General features: G+C 40.8%; 1 long non-coding RNA gene across 1 annotated transcript; it reads right to left on the minus strand.

Annotated features, from left to right (window-relative positions):
* Window positions 1-3,053: 3,053 nt before the first annotated feature.
* LOC118477710 lies at window positions 3,054-6,429 on the minus strand. The gene is made up of 2 exons (XR_004858559.1): window positions 6,044-6,429; window positions 3,054-3,164 (listed from the first exon to the last, which is right to left on the minus strand). It is a non-coding gene; the product is annotated as an uncharacterized LOC118477710 (long non-coding RNA).
* Window positions 6,430-6,593: the final 164 nt, after the last annotated feature.

Consider the following 6,593-nt stretch of genomic DNA (forward strand, 5'->3'; position numbering starts at 1 on the left):
CAGACATACATACACATACAGTAATACTAACACAAGTACGCCTATGCTTAGACACTGTCACAGACTTGGACGATCAAGCATAGGTGGACACATATGTATATATACAAAATTATAATATTTACACATCAAGTAAATGTGCACAAGCATGATAACACATGCGTGGTTTTAGTAAGCGTTTTACGGCACTTGCAACACAATTAGGTCATGTAAGTGCCGAAGATTAGAGGTATTACAACAGGGTAACAAACGCAAAAAACACAAGGAGGAGAGAGATAAAGACGATATAATTATATAATGAATAAGAAAGAAGGAGCAAACCACACCAGAGCACTAGACTCTCAGAATCCGTGCCACAACCCCAACAGCAAGCATAAACGCTGTCTCAGCTACAGGAGAAAAAGAGGCACACACCGTCCGGTACAGACCACCCACAAACCGCCCAAAAGTATTCAATTAATTGATATTAATGCACCAGTTTATGACTATGACTCTTGCCCCTGAAAAGAATACGTAATTAGCAGTTATGCTGTTGCACGCCTGTCGTGACCTCATAAATTTACTCCAAGCAACAGCGAGGCATTGGCCAATCAGCCGTCGTGACCAGCGTCCCACTTAAAAGAACACTTGGAAGGGCTTTCTGATAGAGGGGGGACGGGTCAAACAGGGTCACTTACACTCTCTCTCTCTCTCTCCCTCCCTCTCTCTCTCACACACACACACACACACTCACACACATATAGCTTAGAGCGTGGGATGGAGGAAAGGGACAGAGAAGTGGACACGACACTGATAAAAAGATAAACGAGAGCTAGCGACGCAGAGAGAAAGCTTGACACGTCCGCACGTGAGGGAGGGAGGGAGGGAGGGAGAGAGAGAGAGAGAGAGAGAGAGAGAGAGAGAGAGAGAGAGAGAGAGAGAGAGAGAGAGACAGAGAGAGAGAGAAAGGGAGCTGAGAGAGAGAGAGGGGGAAAAAAATATCGGAAAATAACAATAGACCAGGAGAAGAATGGAGGAGGGGAAAAGAAAGCCAGATAGAGAGATGAAAAGAAGCAAGTACCTACTAAACCAACGTAACATTTGATAAGTCCTACACATTGCCCTGTTCAACAAACAGCAAAAGTTCCCTAGACAATCCCGAAGGGAAACGACTGTCAACAGTCACGACTGTCCACAGTCCGACAAATAAAACCACTACTACTAGCGGCCTTTATCTAGAGCAAACCTCTAGACCCTAAAAGAGTCTCTTTGACTCCTCTATGAATGAAAATCATCCCAGGGTTTAGCCATGGTAAAAGCTACCACTACACTATTTACACACTTCACCTTTCCTCTTTCCAAAACCGAGTCCTTAAACTCGAGGCTCTCACCTCATCACACACGAGTGTTTCCAAGATGTATCTCATTTCAGGAATGCTGCTAAATCCATGACTCTAATTCACAGAGGATGAGGGAGGCAAAGTTGAGCGAGGCAATGTTAGACTGTACAAGATTTTTACACCCCCTTCGACATACTATTGATCATTCAGTTGTGGAGAGAGGCAAAGACAACATTAACAGACAGCTAAGACAGAAAGAAAAGAAGAAACATACAAGACCCACCTACCAAATATGATGTAAAGTTAAAGAAATGGCTAGCAAAACTATGAAATGGAATGAATATTTTACAGCTTCAGGAAGACTACAACAAATGGGATCTGTATTCTTGAAACAAAGTAAATATTGCATGTACACAGACACACAAGAGAACAAATATAAGAAAAAAAACTTACAAACAAAAGCCAGAACATAATGTACATACTTAACAACCCCTCTACCCCCTCTTTAAAAAAATGCCCCAAAAGAGCAAAAAAACGTGATCAAGATGACAAAGATTCTTGTGATGAATTCCTCTGAAGCAGGATTCACTCAATGTTATAAAAATTCCAGACAAAATCTTGTTTGAACAAACCCTGAGCAATTTCTGAGACACACACACACAATACTCACACATACATTGTAATATATATATATATATATATTATAATTATATGGCAATGAGTTGCAAGCACTGAGCCAGCTATCATGTAAAGGTTGAGTTGATGGAAGATTCAAGACAATTTTAAACCAAGCTAACCTCCTCTTTTTTAAAGTCTTAAATCAAAGTTCAGTTCATGAGAGAGAGAGAGAGAGAATGAGAGAGAGAGAGAGAGAGAGATAGATAGAGAGAGAGTTCACGTGTGCATGTTGTGTAGGTGTGAGAGAACATACAGTGAGATCAAGTGTAGAAGAGAGAGAAACTTAAATGTGAGTGTGTGTACACTAGGTCTTAAAACCCCATCCGTACATCGTGTTTTACTTTTGGATCAATATGACATGGGGAACTCTGTGCCACCCCTTTCAAAGAGGAGATTTACTCGTTAGACCGATCCGTACGCTTTGCTTTATCTAAAGCAGTTTGTCAAAATGATTTTTTGAGAAATACTGAAAGTTTCAAAGAGATCTTCGTCTCTAGAAGTATTGTAAAGTGTGAAGAATACAACCCTGGGGGAACAAAATGACCCCAGGGCATACGGATAGGGTTAATGAAAGACTCCATCACACGCCATTTCGAAAAGTGACATACATGGCCGAGTCTTACTCTGCGCTGTAGTGTGAATGAAAAGAGAGTCTGAGTAGTGTGTATGGTGAGAGTGTGAATGAGAGAGTGTGTGCCTGTTCACATTTATAAAAATTATATAAATGCCCTTACTGCCTTACTAGTAAATTTTATTGCGGATCTGCCTCAGGACAATAAGTGGAGGGCACCTTGAATGAGCACTTGTGCAAGTACGTAATTAGTAATTGCAGTATCACAAGTTAAAGTTACAACAAATACATGGTTGCACATTGAAGCATTAGGGACATAAAGATGAGGACTTGGAATTATAAATTACAAAACATCTGAACTGCTCCCACACATCGCCATAAGCCATCAAGGCTAATATTCAACACAGTCTTCTCCCAACACTGGACAACATACAACATCACACGTAAAGTCAAAACAAAAAGTAAAAATTAAGAAGGACTTACTTCAATTTGCTCGCATAATCCATTTCCACTGAGCTTCGCTCTTTCAGGAAATGGATGTACCGCTCCGAAAAGTCGATACCCTTTTGAGTGTGGACATTTATGTTGTCCCATTGATCCTGTCACAAAGAAAATGGTCAAAGATGAATTTCCTGAGGTCAAAACAAGAGATGTATTCCACTCCAAATCTCATATTAAAAATCTTAGTAAAAACCCCTTTCTCACCAGACTGAACACACATTGAATGTTACTATTTTACTCCTCACAATCACTGGAAAACTATAAGAGTGAAAAAAAAACCCTATCTTGGACAAAATGTATCCTAGATCTTGTTCAATTTTATCTTTTCCTTTTCTTATCATAAATGTACATGAAACAATACAACAGCAATTAGATCATGCAAAAAAAGTAAAACAGAGAGGGGGGGGGAGAGGAGGAGGAGGAGGAGGAGAGAGAGAGAGAGAGAGAGAGAGAGAGAGAGAGAGAGAGAGAGAGAGAGAGAGAGAGAGAGAGAGAGAGAGAGAGAGAGAGAGAGAGAGAGAGGAATAGAGAGAAACTGAGAAGGAGAAATGAACATCAAGGGAAAATTAAATTAAAAGGGAAAAACAACTAAAATGACAATTAAGTCCACACAAAGTTTGACTAAGTAATTTTTTACTAGAAGATCTAGTATCTAGTTGACAATAAAAGGAGGAACAGGGGTTCAGAACTGAATGGCCAATTCTAAGGCTAGCTGTGCCCACATTCTATCCTCCCAATGACCTCACCTTCCTAAAATGTATACAAACTCTAATTCTATCTGCCCTGGCCTAGTGTTTAAAAATTGGTTTTGTCCTGTTGAGCCCACTCTTGAACACTGAAGTTACAATTGAAGAATTCTGTGCCGTGAACAAACGTTCCATTACAACTGTAGCCTACTAAAAGCGTACAAGTTTGTCTGTGGGCAGTGGAGAGAGAGAGAGAGAGAGAAAGAGAGAGAGGAGTAGCGCGAGAATTTCCGGGCAAAACAAAATGGCGACCCGCGTAGTTCGGCTCGATTCGAAAAGTTAAATAGCCGTAGCGTCTTTGTAGACAATCAAATTAATTTACTTTTGTGTTTTAACATCATTTTTAAACTTTGTTTTGGTCAATTTGATCGTCCACACCGATAGACAGTATTCAGAAAGAGACAGAGAGAGAGAGAAGAGGGGAGGAGTTGATCTTGCGAGAACTTCCGGGCGGATGAGAATAGCCACTTTCTTTTATAATTGGGAGTGTACACAGACCTGGTAACCGGGAACAAAGTCAGAAAGTATACTATACAGACCCGGTATGGGAACTCTTTTGTGATTTCGGAAAGTTCTTGGCTCAGGTAGACCTAGGTTCTTCTAGATCTAGATCTATGGTCTAGGTCTAGGTCTAGACAGACATAAAAATCATTGGTCTAGTTTCGAGGCTAGCCTAGATCTACATCTAGATCTAAATGAAGATTGCGGATGTCTTTTCGATTGCAAACGATAGTTTTTCCCCCGTTTTGGAGTTCCTTTGAAGAAAAGAACAATGATGTCATAGATAAGAATCTAACAATTGAGCTGTCACCTTCTCTAGATCTATTTCTCTCTCTCTCTCTCTCTCCCCTGTCTCTGTGTGTCGCTCACATTCTCTTTTTCTTTGTTTGTCTCTGTCTTTCTTTCTCCCCACCTATTTTCCACTCTATCTTTCTCTCGTTCCCTCCTGCCAACTGGGGCATGTACATTTTGCTAGCACTTCCCCCTGCGCTCTCTCTCTCTCGCACCCACACTACCGGGTCTGGGCGCTGAAACTTTCCTAAGTCACAAAAGAGTTCCCCTACCGGGTCTGTATACTTCGTGACTTAGATCTAGTTCCCGGTTACCGGGTCTGTGTATACACTTCGTAATTTAAATAGGCCTCAGTCTCAGTTAGAAATTAAAGTAGATCTACACAGCGTTATCATGTGTCACTATGTTAATTGTAGGCCTATAAAATTTCCTAGAGCTGATCAAAGAAAAAGAAAGAAGAACGAGTTCTAAAAGTAAAAGCCTTCTAAACCAGGCTGAGGGACCACATTCACAAACGAAGTGGCTAGCCGTACTTAGATCTAGGTTTGGCCCTATCGACTCAAGCCTGTTAAGTACGTGTACAGGTTTTATTAGATCTAGATCTAGATCTAGTAATTATTCAGGTTCATATACATGCAAGTCAGTAAGGCACCTTTTGGTTTTGCCTACTTTAGGTTAGGCATTGCAAACTAAAAATTTCATTTACAATTCAGCCATCAATATTAAGTACGGCTAGCCTGACAGTCTAGCCGTCCTTAAGTACAGCTAGCCTGGAAGTACGGCTAGCCTGGAAGTACAGCTAGCCTGGCTGTCTACCCGAACTTAAGTACGGCTAGACAAGAAGTCTAGCCATACTTAGTCTACCCGTACTTATCTTAGGCCCTATTAACATTAGAAAACAGGAGGTCTAGAATACATGCACTGTCATTAATAAGGCACCTGGTTTCGTCTCAAATACAAATACTTTAGGTACTGCACACTAAAAATGTAGGCCTATTTTTGGTAAATGGTCAGTCTAGCCATCATATTAAGAATAAGTACAGTCTAGCCGTCATTAAGTACGGCTAGCCTCTTCCATTCACAAATATGCCTTCCAATATTCGTCCACATTCGTTTTAAATCTGACCATCACATGCTCCTATAAAGTTTGACTAATTAGCCTTATCGAGCATAACGAAATCTATCAGAGCCCAATTCAAACACAATACGAAACATCCTCAAAGTTTTGATTCAATACATTCGTGAGTAAAAAACAACAACCCCACAAAACAACAACACATTGCGATAGTCGGCACCAGTCAATGATGAAGAATAAGCCCCCATCCAGTCCTGATCAGAATCAGACTCAGTTGTCAGGGTAAATAAAGAACTTTTTGCACACAATTTCTCCTTTCTGAACGAATCATGCAATTTGAAGGGGAAAATTCCTGTACTCTCACCCATAGTTCAGTTCCCCAGCTCATGGCTAGTTTTTAAAAGAGCAATAACATGCACAGTCGTCCACCATACACAGCAACTTCTTCCGATCACCTATTTCCTACTTTCCGATGATCAATCTAACATGGCGGATGAGATGAGTCACGTCCAGTCTCGCAAGCACACGAGAACTCGCTTGTCTGCTAGCGCTAGCCTTGGCTCGAAAGCTCAACAGGAGACCAGAGTACAGTGCTGTAGATCTCAGCTCTTTGTTTGTTCTGGTTCCTAGTTCAGTACAGCTAGTAAATAAAACAGTTTAGTGAAAGCAAAATTTGGTATGCAACCACGCCAAAGAAACAAAGAACAAGCCTTGCGGACGTGCACTGTGTTGATTCTACACTTTCGGCTAACAAATCCGAATCGATTTTCAAGGGCGACAACCCAATTATTTTATATATATATCAATCAATAGTTATGATAAAATACTCTCCCCGTATTAAGACTGCGTCTGTTTCTCTCTCTCTCTCTCTCTCTCTCTCTCTCTCTCTCTCTCTCTCTCTCTCTCTCTCTCTC

Source organism: Aplysia californica, unplaced genomic scaffold (assembly GCF_000002075.1).
Source record: "Aplysia californica isolate F4 #8 unplaced genomic scaffold, AplCal3.0 scaffold00190, whole genome shotgun sequence".
In the NCBI taxonomy this organism is placed as follows: Eukaryota; Metazoa; Mollusca; class Gastropoda; order Aplysiida; family Aplysiidae; genus Aplysia; species Aplysia californica.